Consider the following 13,775-nt stretch of genomic DNA (forward strand, 5'->3'; position numbering starts at 1 on the left):
CTGTCGGAGTTACCACATGTCCTCATAAGTTTGTGTGTGGTTCAAATTTAAGGACTCTCTCTTTTCTATGGCATGGTGGCCAAGTGGTAAGGCGTCGGTCTCGTAAACCGAAGATCACGGGTTCGATCCCCGTTCGTGCCTTTAAGGAAAGTGGACCGAACGGTCTATAGTGTCCATTCACTACTAAAATATCTGCTTCCAATTTTGTCCTTGTACAAGAGACCTCTGTATGTGATCAAGCACTCGTCTGACTCTCAAAGAAGCAGCTGAAATGGCCTGGTGGAAAGGTGCTTACCTTTTAAATGGCAGACAACGGGAACATCTACATCCATTTCTAATGTGACCTCTACCTTTGTTTTGAGTATTTCAATGATCTTTACTGAGTTTACCATCAGGTTTCCATGTGATAGAGTCTGCAGGAGTGAAAACTGGGCTTTGCTAGGTAAGAATTTCTCCATTGCTTCCAGGTAGTTTGCAGATTAAGAGGCTGTATGTCAAAGTCTATGTTATAGGGCCAAGTATTCCTGATGGTGTGGCAGGCCTTCTCACCCCTTCAGGGATTAGTGATACATTAGGCAACTGTAGACTAGTTGATAAATCTTTGGAATCATTCTCTTTGGCTCTACAACCAATTAGTTCCACATGTCAAGGGGATGTAGCTCAGTGGAAGAGCGCATGCTTTGCATGTATGAGGTCCAGGGTTCAATCCCCTGCATCTCCATGAGCATTATCTATAGATATGGTTGGCTATATTTTAACCTTTCGGGTTGAGCTGACATTCAGACGCTGTGCATTTCTCTCACTCTTTTTGTGCCTTAATAGTGTTGCTTGCAGCTTCTCTTATTGATAGACGATGCTCAGTTTCCGTTCGGTTATACATAGGTCACAATGGTGTCGTGATTTTGAGCATGTTCCTGCCATTTCCTCACATTTCCGCTGTCGGAGTTACCACATGTCCTCATAAGTTTGTGTGTGGTTCAAATTTAAGGACTCTCTCTTTTCTATGGCATGGTGGCCAAGTGGTAAGGCGTCGGTCTCGTAAACCGAAGATCACGGGTTCGATCCCCGTTCGTGCCTTTAAGGAAAGTGGACCGAACGGTCTATAGTGTCCATTCACTACTAAAATATCTGCTTCCAATTTTGTCCTTGTACAAGAGACCTCTGTATGTGATCAAGCACTCGTCTGACTCTCAAAGAAGCAGCTGAAATGGCCTGGCGGAAAGGTGCTTACCTTTTAAATGGCAGACAACGGGAACATCTACATCCATTTCTAATGTGACCTCTACCTTTGTTTTGAGTATTTCAATGATCTTTACTGAGTTTACCATCAGGTTTCCATGTGATAGAGTCTGCAGGAGTGAAAACTGGGCTTTGCTAGGTAAGAATTTCTCCATTGCTTCCAGGTAGTTTGCAGATTAAGAGGCTGTATGTCAAAGTCTATGTTATAGGGCCAAGTATTCCTGATGGTGTGGCAGGCCTTCTCACCCCTTCAGGGATTAGTGATACATTAGGCAACTGTAGACTAGTTGATAAACCTTTGGAATCATTCTCTTTGGCTCTACAACCAATTCATTCCACATGTCAAGGGGATGTAGCTCAGTGGAAGAGCGCATGCTTTGCATGTATGAGGTCCAGGGTTCAATCCCCTGCATCTCCATGAGCATTGTCTATAGATATTGTTGGCTATATTTTAACCTTTCGGGTTGAGCTGACATTCAGACGCTGTGCATTTCTCTTACCCTTTTCGTGCCTTAATAGTGTTGCTTGCAGCTTCTCTTATTGATAGACGATGCTCAGTTTCCGTTCGGTTATACATAGGTCACAATGGTGTCGTGATTTTGAGCATGTTCCTGCCATTTCCTCACATTTCCGCTGTCGGAGTTACCACATGTCCTCATAAGTTTGTGTGTGGTTCAAATTTAAGGACTCTCTCTTTTCTATGGCATGGTGGCCAAGTGGTAAGGCGTCGGTCTCGTAAACCGAAGATCACGGGTTCGATCCCCGTTCGTGCCTTTAAGGAAAGTGGACCGAACGGTCTATAGTGTCCATTCACTACTAAAATATCTGCTTCCAATTTTGTCCTTGTACAAGAGACCTCTGTATGTGATCAAGCACTCGTCTGACTCTCAAAGAAGCAGCTGAAATGGCCTGGTGGAAAGGTGCTTACCTTTTAAATGGCAGACAACGGGAACATCTACATCCATTTCTAATGTGACCTCTACCTTTGTTTTGAGTATTTCAATGATCTTTACTGAGTTTACCATCAGGTTTCCATGTGATAGAGTCTGCAGGAGTGAAAACTGGGCTTTGCTAGGTAAGAATTTCTCCATTGCTTCCAGGTAGTTTGCAGATTAAGAGGCTGTATGTCAAAGTCTATGTTATAGGGCCAAGTATTCCTGATGGTGTGGCAGGCCTTCTCACCCCTTCAGGGATTAGTGATACATTAGGCAACTGTAGACTAGTTGATAAATCTTTGGAATCATTCTCTTTGGCTCTACAACCAATTAGTTCCACACGTCAAGGGGATGTAGCTCAGTGGAAGAGCGCATGCTTTGCATGTATGAGGTCCAGGGTTCAATCCCCTGCATCTCCATGAGCATTATCTATAGATATGGTTGGCTATATTTTAACCTTTCGGGTTGAGCTGACATTCAGACGCTGTGCATTTCTCTCACTCTTTTTGTGCCTTAATAGTGTTGCTTGCAGCTTCTCTTATTGATAGACGATGCTCAGTTTCCGTTCGGTTATACATAGGTCACAATGGTGTCGTGATTTTGAGCATGTTCCTGCCATTTCCTCACATTTCCGCTGTCGGAGTTACCACATGTCCTCATAAGTTTGTGTGTGGTTCAAATTTAAGGACTCTCTCTTTTCTATGGCATGGTGGCCAAGTGGTAAGGCGTCGGTCTCGTAAACCGAAGATCACGGGTTCGATCCCCGTTCGTGCCTTTAAGGAAAGTGGACCGAACGGTCTATAGTGTCCATTCACTACTAAAATATCTGCTTCCAATTTTGTCCTTGTACAAGAGACCTCTGTATGTGATCAAGCACTCGTCTGACTCTCAAAGAAGCAGCTGAAATGGCCTGGTGGAAAGGTGCTTACCTTTTAAATGGCAGACAACGGGAACATCTACATCCATTTCTAATGTGACCTCTACCTTTGTTTTGAGTATTTCAATGATCTTTACTGAGTTTACCATCAGGTTTCCATGTGATAGAGTCTGCAGGAGTGAAAACTGGGCTTTGCTAGGTAAGAATTTCTCCATTGCTTCCAGGTAGTTTGCAGATTAAGAGGCTGTATGTCAAAGTCTATGTTATAGGGCCAAGTATTCCTGATGGTGTGGCAGGCCTTCTCACCCCTTCAGGGATTAGTGATACATTAGGCAACTGTAGACTAGTTGATAAATCTTTGGAATCATTCTCTTTGGCTCTACAACCAATTAGTTCCACATGTCAAGGGGATGTAGCTCAGTGGAAGAGCGCATGCTTTGCATGTATGAGGTCCAGGGTTCAATCCCCTGCATCTCCATGAGCATTATCTATAGATATGGTTGGCTATATTTTAACCTTTCGGGTTGAGCTGACATTCAGACGCTGTGCATTTCTCTCACTCTTTTTGTGCCTTAATAGTGTTGCTTGCAGCTTCTCTTATTGATAGACGATGCTCAGTTTCCGTTCGGTTATACATAGGTCACAATGGTGTCGTGATTTTGAGCATGTTCCTGCCATTTCCTCACATTTCCGCTGTCGGAGTTACCACATGTCCTCATAAGTTTGTGTGTGGTTCAAATTTAAGGACTCTCTCTTTTCTATGGCATGGTGGCCAAGTGGTAAGGCGTCGGTCTCGTAAACCGAAGATCACGGGTTCGATCCCCGTTCGTGCCTTTAAGGAAAGTGGACCGAACGGTCTATAGTGTCCATTCACTACTAAAATATCTGCTTCCAATTTTGTCCTTGTACAAGAGACCTCTGTATGTGATCAAGCACTCGTCTGACTCTCAAAGAAGCAGCTGAAATGGCCTGGCGGAAAGGTGCTTACCTTTTAAATGGCAGACAACGGGAACATCTACATCCATTTCTAATGTGACCTCTACCTTTGTTTTGAGTATTTCAATGATCTTTACTGAGTTTACCATCAGGTTTCCATGTGATAGAGTCTGCAGGAGTGAAAACTGGGCTTTGCTAGGTAAGAATTTCTCCATTGCTTCCAGGTAGTTTGCAGATTAAGAGGCTGTATGTCAAAGTCTATGTTATAGGGCCAAGTATTCCTGATGGTGTGGCAGGCCTTCTCACCCCTTCAGGGATTAGTGATACATTAGGCAACTGTAGACTAGTTGATAAACCTTTGGAATCATTCTCTTTGGCTCTACAACCAATTCATTCCACATGTCAAGGGGATGTAGCTCAGTGGAAGAGCGCATGCTTTGCATGTATGAGGTCCAGGGTTCAATCCCCTGCATCTCCATGAGCATTGTCTATAGATATTGTTGGCTATATTTTAACCTTTCGGGTTGAGCTGACATTCAGACGCTGTGCATTTCTCTTACCCTTTTCGTGCCTTAATAGTGTTGCTTGCAGCTTCTCTTATTGATAGACGATGCTCAGTTTCCGTTCGGTTATACATAGGTCACAATGGTGTCGTGTTTTTGAGCATGTTCACTGCTGCTTTTAACACCACCGGTTAGCCATTGGACCATTAAAGTGCTTTGTCAGTTTTCAATTCTGTTTTTGTTCCTTGCAAACTTGACATTCTGGCATGGCTGCTGCTGAAGTATAACTTGCTTCATGGGTTCGTCCTGTTACTGCTTCTGGTGGCCGTATTTGCTGTGCTAGACTCTTTCAGAATTCTGAAGACAACCTTACAAGTGGGGATGTAGCTCAGTGGTAGAGCCCATGCTTCGCCTGTGTGAGGAACTGGCTTCGACCCCCAGCATCTCAATGAAGCATAGCTTGTTTCCTGAATGCCATTGTTTAACACTCAGGTACTCTTGCTTCCTGTTAGGCCCCAACAACCAAAAAGTGCTCTTTCCTGGGTGAGTCCCAAACGGCTGTGACTCAACTGTGCAACTTTCTTCCAGTCACCAAGACATGGGTTGCTTCTTCTGTTCTCCTTTTGGTAGCTGCCTATGCAATGCTATTTTGGTTACAGCCTATGGACAGTGTAGAATTGGTAGAATTGGTATCAATTCACGGGTCAGAACAGTGTTGTGATTTTGAGCATGTTCCAGCCATTTCCACACACTTCCGCTGTCGGAGTTACCACATGCCCTCATAGGTTTGTGTGTGGTTCAAATTTAGGCACTCTCTCTTTTCTATGGCATGGTGGCCAAGTGGTAAGGCGTCGGTCTCGTAAACCGAAGATCACGGGTTCGATCCCCGTTCGTGCCTTTAAGGAAAGTGGACCGAACGGTCTATAATGTCCATTCACTACTAAAATATCTGCTTCCAATTTTGTCCTTGTACAAGAGACCTCTGTATGTGATCAAGCACTCGTCTGACTCTCAAAGAAGCAGCTGAAATGGCCTGGCGGAAAGGTGCTTACCTTTTAAATGGCAGACAACAGGAACATCTACCTCCATTTCTAATGTGACCTCTACCTTTGTTTTGAGTATTTCAATGATCTTTACTGAGTTTACCATCAGGTTTCCATGTGATAGAGTCTGCAGGAGCGAAAACTGGGCTTTGCTAGGTAAGAATTTCTCCATTGCTTCCAGGTAGGTTGCAGATTAAGAGGCTGTATGTCAAAGTCTATGTTATAGGGCCAAGTATTCCTGATGGTGTGGCAGGCCTTCTCACCCCTTCAGGGATTAGTGATACATTAGGCAACTGTAGACTAGTTGATAAACCTTTGGAATTATTCTCTTTGGCTCTACAACCAATTCATTCCACATGTCAAGGGGATGTAGCTCAGTGGAAGAGCGCATGCTTTGCATGTATGAGGTCCAGGGTTCAATCCCCTGCATCTCCATGAGCATTGTATATAGATATGGTTGGCTATATTTTAACCTTTCGGGTTGAGCTGACATTCAGACGCTGTGCATTTCTCTCACCCTTTTCGTGCCTTAATAGTGTTGCTTGCAGCTTCTCTTATTGATAGACGATGCTCAGTTTCCGTTCGGTTATACATCGGTCACAATGGTGTCGTGTTTTTGAGCATGTTCACTGCTGCTTTTAACACATGCCTTCCTAACCGAAGACCACCGGTTAGCCATTGGACCATTAAAGTGCTTTGTCAGTTTTCAATTCTGTTTTTGTTCCTTGCAAACTTGACATTCTGGCATGGCTGCTGCTGAAGTATAACTTGCTTCATGGGTTTGTCCTGTTACTGCTTCTGGTGGCCGTATTTGCTGTGCTAGACTCTTTCAGAATTCTGAAGACAACCTTACAAGTGGGGATGTAGCTCAGTGTTAGAGCGCATGCTTCGCCTGTGTGAGGAACTGGCTTCGACCCCCAGCATCTCAATGAAGCATAGCTTGTTTCCTGAATGCCATTGTTTAACACTCAGGTACTCTTGCTTCCTGTTAGGCCCCAACAACCAAAAAGTGCTCTTTCCTGGGTGAGTCCCAAACAGCTGTGACTCAACTGTGCAACTTTCTTCCAGTCACCAAGACATGGGTTGCTTCTTCTGTTCTCCTTTTGGTAGCTGCCTATGCAATGCTATTTTGGTTACAGCCTATGGACAGTGTAGAATCGGTAGAATTGGTATCAATTCACGGGTCAGAACAGTGTTGTGATTTTGAGCATGTTCCAGCCATTTCCACACATTTCCGCTGTCGGAGTTACCACATGTCCTCATAAGTTTGTGTGTGGTTCAAATTTAAGGACTCTCTCTTTTCTATGGCATGGTGGCCAAGTGGTAAGGCGTCGGTCTCGTAAACCGAAGATCACGGGTTTGATCCCCGTTCGTGCCTTTAAGGAAAGTGGACCGAACGGTCTATAATGTCCATTCACTACTAAAATATCTGCTTCCAATTTTGTCCTTGTACAAGAGACCTCTGTATGTGATCAAGCACTCGTCTGACTCTCAAAGAAGCAGCTGAAATGGCCTGGCGGAAAGGTGCTTACCTTTTAAATGGCAGACAACGGGAACATCTACATCCATTTCTAATGTGACCTCTACCTTTGTTTTGAGTATTTCAATGATCTTTACTGAGTTTACCATCAGGTTTCCATGTGATAGAGTCTGCAGGAGCGAAAACTGGGCTTTGCTAGGTAAGAATTTCTCCATTGCTTCCAGGTAGGTTGCAGATTAAGAGGCTGTATGTCAAAGTCTATGTTATAGGGCCAAGTATTCCTGATGGTGTGGCAGGCCTTCTCACCCCTTCAGGGAGTAGTGATACATTAGGCAACTGTAGACTAGTTGATAAACCTTTGGAATCATTCTCTTTGGCTCTACAACCAATTAGTTCCACATGTCAAGGGGATGTAGCTCAGTGGAAGAGCGCATGCTTTGCATGTATGAGGTCCAGGGTTCAATCCCCTGCATCTCCATGAGCATTGTCTATAGATATTGTTGGCTATATTTTAACCTTTCGGGTTGAGCTGACATTCAGACGCTGTGCATTTCTCTTACACTTTTCGTGCCTTAATAGTGTTGCTTGCAGCTTCTCTTATTGATAGACGATGCTCAGTTTCCGTTCGGTTATACATCGGTCACAATGGTGTCGTGTTTTTGAGCATGTTCACTGCTGCTTTTAACACATGCCTTCGTAACCGAAGATCACCGGTTAGCCATTGGACCATTAAAGTGCTTTGTCAGTTTTCAATTCTGTTTTTGTTCCTTGCAAACTTGACATTCTGGCATGGCTGCTGCTGAAGTATAACTTGCTTCATGGGTTCGTCCTGTTACTGCTTCTGGTGGCCGTATTTGCTGTGCTAGACTCTTTCAGAATTCTGGAGACAACCTTACAAGTGGGGATGTAGGTCAGTGGTAGAGCCCATGCTTCGCCTGTGTGAGGAACTGGCTTCGACCCCCAGCATCTCAATGAAGCATAGCTTGTTTCCTGAATGCCATTGTTTAACACTCAGGTACTCTTGCTTCCTGTTAGGCCCCAACAACCAAAAAGTGCTCTTTCCTGGGTGAGTCCCAAACGGCTGTGACTCAACTGTGCAACTTTCTTCCAGTCACCAAGACATGGGTTGCTTCTTCTGTTCTCCTTTTGGTAGCTGCCTATGCAATGCTATTTTGGTTACAGCCTATGGACAGTGTAGAATCGGTAGAATTGGTATCAATTCACGGGTCAGAACAGTGTTGTGATTTTGAGCATGTTCCAGCCATTTCCACACACTTCCGCTGTCGGAGTTACCACATGCCCTCATAGGTTTGTGTGTGGTTCAAATTTAAGCACTCTCTCTTTTCTATGGCATGGTGGCCAAGTGGTAAGGCGTCGGTCTCGTAAACCGAAGATCACGGGTTCGATCCCCGTTCGTGCCTTTAAGGAAAGTGGACCGAACGGTCTATAATGTCCATTCACTACTAAAATATCTGCTTCCAATTTTGTCCTTGTACAAGAGACCTCTGTATGTGATCAAGCACTCGTCTGACTCTCAAAGAAGCAGCTGAAATGGCCTGGCGGAAAGGTGCTTACCTTTTAAATGGCAGACAACGGGAACATCTACATCCATGTTCACTGCTGCTTTTAACACATGCCTTCGTAACCGAAGATCACCGGTTAGCCATTGGACCATTAAAGTGCTTTGTCAGTTTTCAATTCTGTTTTTGTTCCTTGCAAACTTGACATTCTGGCATGGCTGCTGCTGAAGTATAACTTGCTTCATGGGTTCGTCCTGTTACTGCTTCTGGTGGCCGTATTTGCTGTGCTAGACTCTTTCAGAATTCTGAAGACAACCTTACAAGTGGGGATGTAGCTCAGTGGTAGAGCCCATGCTTCGCCTGTGTGAGGAACTGGCTTCGACCCCCAGCATCTCAATGAAGCATAGCTTGTTTCCTGAATGCCATTGTTTAACACTCAGGTACTCTTGCTTCCTGTTAGGCCCCAACAACCAAAAAGTGCTCTTTCCTGGGTGAGTCCCAAACGGCTGTGACTCAACTGTGCAACTTTCTTCCAGTCACCAAGACATGGGTTGCTTCTTCTGTTCTCCTTTTGGTAGCTGCCTATGCAATGCTATTTTGGTTACAGCCTATGGACAGTGTAGAATCGGTAGAATTGGTATCAATTCACGGGTCAGAACAGTGTTGTGATTTTGAGCATGTTCCAGCCATTTCCACACACTTCCGCTGTCGGAGTTACCACATGCCCTCATAGGTTTGTGTGTGGTTCAAATTTAAGCACTCTCTCTTTTCTATGGCATGGTGGCCAAGTGGTAAGGCGTCGGTCTCGTAAACCGAAGATCACGGGTTCGATCCCCGTTCGTGCCTTTAAGGAAAGTGGACCGAATGGTCTATAATGTCCATTCACTACTAAAATATCTGCTTCCAGTTTTGTCCTTGTACAAGAGACCTCTGTATGTGATCAAGCACTCGTCTGACTCTCAAAGAAGCAGCTGAAATGGCCTGGCGGAAAGGTGCTTACCTTTTAAATGGCAGACAACGGGAACATCTACATCCATGTTCACTGCTGCTTTTAACACATGCCTTCGTAACCGAAGATCACCGGTTAGCCATTGGACCATTAAAGTGCTTTGTCAGTTTTCAATTCTGTTTTTGTTCCTTGCAAACTTGACATTCTGGCATGGCTGCTGCTGAAGTATAACTTGCTTCATGGGTTCGTCCTGTTACTGCTTCTGGTGGCCGTATTTGCTGTGCTAGACTCTTTCAGAATTCTGAAGACAACCTTACAAGTGGGGATGTAGCTCAGTGGTAGAGCCCATGCTTCGCCTGTGTGAGGAACTGGCTTCGACCCCCAGCATCTCAATGAAGCATAGCTTGTTTCCTGAATGCCATTGTTTAACACTCAGGTACTCTTGCTTCCTGTTAGGCCCCAACAACCAAAAAGTGCTCTTTCCTGGGTGAGTCCCAAATGGCTGTGACTCAACTGTGCAACTTTCTTCCAGTCACCAAGACATGGGTTGCTTCTTCTGTTCTCCTTTTGGTAGCTGCCTATGCAATGCTATTTTGGTTACAGCCTATGGACAGTGTAGAATCGGTAGAATTGGTATCAATTCACGGGTCAGAACAGTGTTGTGATTTTGAGCATGTTCCAGCCATTTCCACACACTTCCGCTGTCGGAGTTACCACATGCCCTCATAGGTTTGTGTGTGGTTCAAATTTAAGCACTCTCTCTTTTCTATGGCATGGTGGCCAAGTGGTAAGGCGTCGGTCTTGTAATCCGAAGATCACGGGTTCGATCCCCGTTCGTGCCTTTAAGGAAAGTGGACCGAAGGGTCTATAATGTCCATTCACTACCAAAATATCTGCTTCCAATTTTGTCCTTGTACAAGAGACCTCTGTATGTGATCAAGCACTCGTCTGACTCTCAAAGAAGCAGCTGAAATGGCCTGGTGGAAAGGTGCTTACCTTTTAAATGGCAGACAACGGGAACATCTACATCCATTTCTAATGTGACCTCTACCTTTGTTTTGAGTATTTCAATGATCTTTACTGAGTTTACCATCAGGTTTCCATGTGATAGAGTCTGCAGGAGCGAAAACTGGGCTTTGCTAGGTAAGAATTTCTCCATTGCTTCCAGGTAGTTTGCAGATTAAGAGGCTGTATGTCAAAGTCATATGTTATAGGGCCAAGTATTCCTGATGGTGTGGCAGGCCTTCTCACCCCTTCAGGGATTAGTGATACATTAGGCAACTGTAGACTAGTTGATAAACCTTTGGAATCATTCTCTTTGGCTCTACAACCAATTCATTCCACATGTCAAGGGGATGTAGCTCAGTGGAAGAGCGCATGCTTTGCATGTTGAGGTCCAGGGTTCAATCCCCTGCATCTCCATGAGCATTGTCTATAGATATTGTTGGCTATATTTTAACCTTTCGGGTTGAGCTGACATTCAGACGCTGTGCATTTCTCTTACCCTTTTCGTGCCTTAATAGTGTTGCTTGCAGCTTCTCTTATTGATAGACGATGCTCAGTTTCCGTTCGGTTATACATCGGTCACAATGGTGTCGTGTTTTTGAGCATGTTCACTGCTGCTTTTAACACATGCCTTCGTAACCGAAGATCACCGGTTAGCCATTGGACCATTAAAGTGCTTTGTCAGTTTTCAATTCTGTTTTTGTTCCTTGCAAACTTGACATTCTGGCATGGCTGCTGCTGAAGTATAACTTGCTTCATGGGTTCGTCCTTTTACTGCTTCTGGTGGCCGTATTTGCTGTGCTAGACTCTTTCAGAATTCTGAAGACAACCTTACAAGTGGGGATGTAGCTCAGAGGTAGAGCGCATGCTTTGCCTGTGTGAGGAACTGTCTTCGACCCCCAGCATCTCAATGAAGCATAGCTTGTTTCCTGAATGCCATTGTTTAACACTCAGGTACTCTTGCTTCCTGTTAGGCCCCAACAACCAAAAAGTGCTCTTTCCTGGGTGAGTCCCAAACGGCTGTGACTCAACTGTGCAACTTTCTTCCAGTCACCAAGATATGGGTTGCTTCTTCTGTTCTCCTTTTGGTAGCTGCCTATGCAATGCTATTTTGGTTACAGCCTATGGACAGTGTAGAATCGGTAGAATTGGTATCAATTCACGGGTCAGAACAGTGTTGTGATTTTGAGCATGTTCCAGCCATTTCCACACACTTCCGCTGTCGGAGTTACCACATGCCCTCATAGGTTTGTGTGTGGTTCAAATTTAAGCACTCTCTCTTTTCTGTGGCATGGTGGCCAAGTGGTAAGGCGTTGGTCTCGTAAACCGAAGATCACGGGTTCGATCCTCGTTCGTGCCTTTAAGGAAAGTGGACCGAAGGGTCTATAATGTCCATTCACTACCAAAATATCTGCTTCCAATTTTGTCCTTGTACAAGAGACCTCTGTATGTGATCAAGCACTCGTCTGACTCTCAAAGAAGCAGCTGAAATGGCCTGGTGGAAAGGTGCTTACCTTTTAAATGGCAGACAACGGGAACATCTACATCCATTTCTAATGTGACCTCTACCTTTGTTTTGAGTATTTCAATGATCTTTACTGAGTTTACCATCAGGTTTCCATGTGATAGAGTCTGCAGGAGCGAAAACTGGGCTTTGCTAGGTAAGAATTTCTCCATTGCTTCCAGGTAGTTTGCAGATTAAGAGGCTGTATGTCAAAGTCTATGTTATAGGGCCAAGGATTCCTGATGGTGTGGCAGGCCTTCTCACCCCTTCAGGGAGTAGTGATACATTAGGCAACTGTAGACTAGTTGATAAATCTTTGGAATCATTCTCTTTGGCTCTACAACCAATTAGTTCCACACGTCAAGGGGATGTAGCTCAGTGGAAGAGCGCATGCTTTGCATGTATGAGGTCCAGGGTTCAATCCCCTGCATCTCCATGAGCATTATCTATAGATATGGTTGGCTATATTTTAACCTTTCGGGTTGAGCTGACATTCAGACGCTGTGCATTTCTCTCACTCTTTTTGTGCCTTAATAGTGTTGCTTGCAGCTTCTCTTATTGATAGACGATGCTCAGTTTCCGTTCGGTTATACATAGGTCACAATGGTGTCGTGATTTTGAGCATGTTCCTGCCATTTCCTCACATTTCCGCTGTCGGAGTTACCACATGTCCTCATAAGTTTGTGTGTGGTTCAAATTTAAGGACTCTCTCTTTTCTATGGCATGGTGGCCAAGTGGTAAGGCGTCGGTCTCGTAAACCGAAGATCACGGGTTCGATCCCCGTTCGTGCCTTTAAGGAAAGTGGACCGAACGGTCTATAGTGTCCATTCACTACTAAAATATCTGCTTCCAATTTTGTCCTTGTACAAGAGACCTCTGTATGTGATCAAGCACTCGTCTGACTCTCAAAGAAGCAGCTGAAATGGCCTGGTGGAAAGGTGCTTACCTTTTAAATGGCAGACAACGGGAACATCTACATCCATTTCTAATGTGACCTCTACCTTTGTTTTGAGTATTTCAATGATCTTTACTGAGTTTACCATCAGGTTTCCATGTGATAGAGTCTGCAGGAGTGAAAACTGGGCTTTGCTAGGTAAGAATTTCTCCATTGCTTCCAGGTAGTTTGCAGATTAAGAGGCTGTATGTCAAAGTCTATGTTATAGGGCCAAGTATTCCTGATGGTGTGGCAGGCCTTCTCACCCCTTCAGGGATTAGTGATACATTAGGCAACTGTAGACTAGTTGATAAATCTTTGGAATCATTCTCTTTGGCTCTACAACCAATTAGTTCCACATGTCAAGGGGATGTAGCTCAGTGGAAGAGCGCATGCTTTGCATGTATGAGGTCCAGGGTTCAATCCCCTGCATCTCCATGAGCATTATCTATAGATATGGTTGGCTATATTTTAACCTTTCGGGTTGAGCTGACATTCAGACGCTGTGCATTTCTCTCACTCTTTTTGTGCCTTAATAGTGTTGCTTGCAGCTTCTCTTATTGATAGACGATGCTCAGTTTCCGTTCGGTTATACATAGGTCACAATGGTGTCGTGATTTTGAGCATGTTCCTGCCATTTCCTCACATTTCCGCTGTCGGAGTTACCACATGTCCTCATAAGTTTGTGTGTGGTTCAAATTTAAGGACTCTCTCTTTTCTATGGCATGGTGGCCAAGTGGTAAGGCGTCGGTCTCGTAAACCGAAGATCACGGGTTCGATCCCCGTTCGTGCCTTTAAGGAAAGTGGACCGAACGGTCTATAGTGTCCATTCACTACTAAAATATCTGCT

General features: G+C 44.6%; 1 protein-coding gene and 22 non-coding genes across 23 annotated transcripts in view; 22 read left to right on the plus strand and 1 right to left on the minus strand.

Moving 5' to 3' along the window:
* Positions 1–13,775, minus strand: part of LOC143512591 (ninjurin-1) — a 300,728-nt gene that overhangs the window by 165,996 nt on the left and 120,957 nt on the right. The gene's annotated exons all lie outside the window — the stretch shown is intronic.
* On the plus strand, positions 70–141 carry trnat-cgu (transfer RNA threonine (anticodon CGU)). The gene has a single exon. It is a non-coding gene; the product is annotated as a tRNA-Thr (tRNA).
* trnaa-ugc (transfer RNA alanine (anticodon UGC)) lies at positions 650–721 on the plus strand. The gene has a single exon. It is a non-coding gene; the product is annotated as a tRNA-Ala (tRNA).
* On the plus strand, positions 1,006–1,077 carry trnat-cgu (transfer RNA threonine (anticodon CGU)). Its single transcript has one exon. It is a non-coding gene; the product is annotated as a tRNA-Thr (tRNA).
* On the plus strand, positions 1,586–1,657 carry trnaa-ugc (transfer RNA alanine (anticodon UGC)). The gene has a single exon. It is a non-coding gene; the product is annotated as a tRNA-Ala (tRNA).
* Positions 1,942–2,013, plus strand: trnat-cgu (transfer RNA threonine (anticodon CGU)). The gene has a single exon. It is a non-coding gene; the product is annotated as a tRNA-Thr (tRNA).
* trnaa-ugc (transfer RNA alanine (anticodon UGC)) lies at positions 2,522–2,593 on the plus strand. The gene has a single exon. It is a non-coding gene; the product is annotated as a tRNA-Ala (tRNA).
* trnat-cgu (transfer RNA threonine (anticodon CGU)) lies at positions 2,878–2,949 on the plus strand. Its single transcript has one exon. It is a non-coding gene; the product is annotated as a tRNA-Thr (tRNA).
* Positions 3,458–3,529, plus strand: trnaa-ugc (transfer RNA alanine (anticodon UGC)). The gene has a single exon. It is a non-coding gene; the product is annotated as a tRNA-Ala (tRNA).
* On the plus strand, positions 3,814–3,885 carry trnat-cgu (transfer RNA threonine (anticodon CGU)). The gene has a single exon. It is a non-coding gene; the product is annotated as a tRNA-Thr (tRNA).
* trnaa-ugc (transfer RNA alanine (anticodon UGC)) lies at positions 4,394–4,465 on the plus strand. Its single transcript has one exon. It is a non-coding gene; the product is annotated as a tRNA-Ala (tRNA).
* On the plus strand, positions 5,317–5,388 carry trnat-cgu (transfer RNA threonine (anticodon CGU)). Its single transcript has one exon. It is a non-coding gene; the product is annotated as a tRNA-Thr (tRNA).
* Positions 5,897–5,968, plus strand: trnaa-ugc (transfer RNA alanine (anticodon UGC)). The gene has a single exon. It is a non-coding gene; the product is annotated as a tRNA-Ala (tRNA).
* trnat-cgu (transfer RNA threonine (anticodon CGU)) lies at positions 6,840–6,911 on the plus strand. Its single transcript has one exon. It is a non-coding gene; the product is annotated as a tRNA-Thr (tRNA).
* trnaa-ugc (transfer RNA alanine (anticodon UGC)) lies at positions 7,420–7,491 on the plus strand. The gene has a single exon. It is a non-coding gene; the product is annotated as a tRNA-Ala (tRNA).
* On the plus strand, positions 8,363–8,434 carry trnat-cgu (transfer RNA threonine (anticodon CGU)). The gene has a single exon. It is a non-coding gene; the product is annotated as a tRNA-Thr (tRNA).
* trnat-cgu (transfer RNA threonine (anticodon CGU)) lies at positions 9,308–9,379 on the plus strand. Its single transcript has one exon. It is a non-coding gene; the product is annotated as a tRNA-Thr (tRNA).
* trnat-ugu (transfer RNA threonine (anticodon UGU)) lies at positions 10,253–10,324 on the plus strand. Its single transcript has one exon. It is a non-coding gene; the product is annotated as a tRNA-Thr (tRNA).
* trnat-cgu (transfer RNA threonine (anticodon CGU)) lies at positions 11,776–11,847 on the plus strand. Its single transcript has one exon. It is a non-coding gene; the product is annotated as a tRNA-Thr (tRNA).
* trnaa-ugc (transfer RNA alanine (anticodon UGC)) lies at positions 12,356–12,427 on the plus strand. The gene has a single exon. It is a non-coding gene; the product is annotated as a tRNA-Ala (tRNA).
* Positions 12,712–12,783, plus strand: trnat-cgu (transfer RNA threonine (anticodon CGU)). The gene has a single exon. It is a non-coding gene; the product is annotated as a tRNA-Thr (tRNA).
* On the plus strand, positions 13,292–13,363 carry trnaa-ugc (transfer RNA alanine (anticodon UGC)). The gene has a single exon. It is a non-coding gene; the product is annotated as a tRNA-Ala (tRNA).
* On the plus strand, positions 13,648–13,719 carry trnat-cgu (transfer RNA threonine (anticodon CGU)). The gene has a single exon. It is a non-coding gene; the product is annotated as a tRNA-Thr (tRNA).

This window comes from Brachyhypopomus gauderio, chromosome 4 (assembly GCF_052324685.1).
Source record: "Brachyhypopomus gauderio isolate BG-103 chromosome 4, BGAUD_0.2, whole genome shotgun sequence".
Classification (NCBI taxonomy): Eukaryota; Metazoa; Chordata; class Actinopteri; order Gymnotiformes; family Hypopomidae; genus Brachyhypopomus; species Brachyhypopomus gauderio.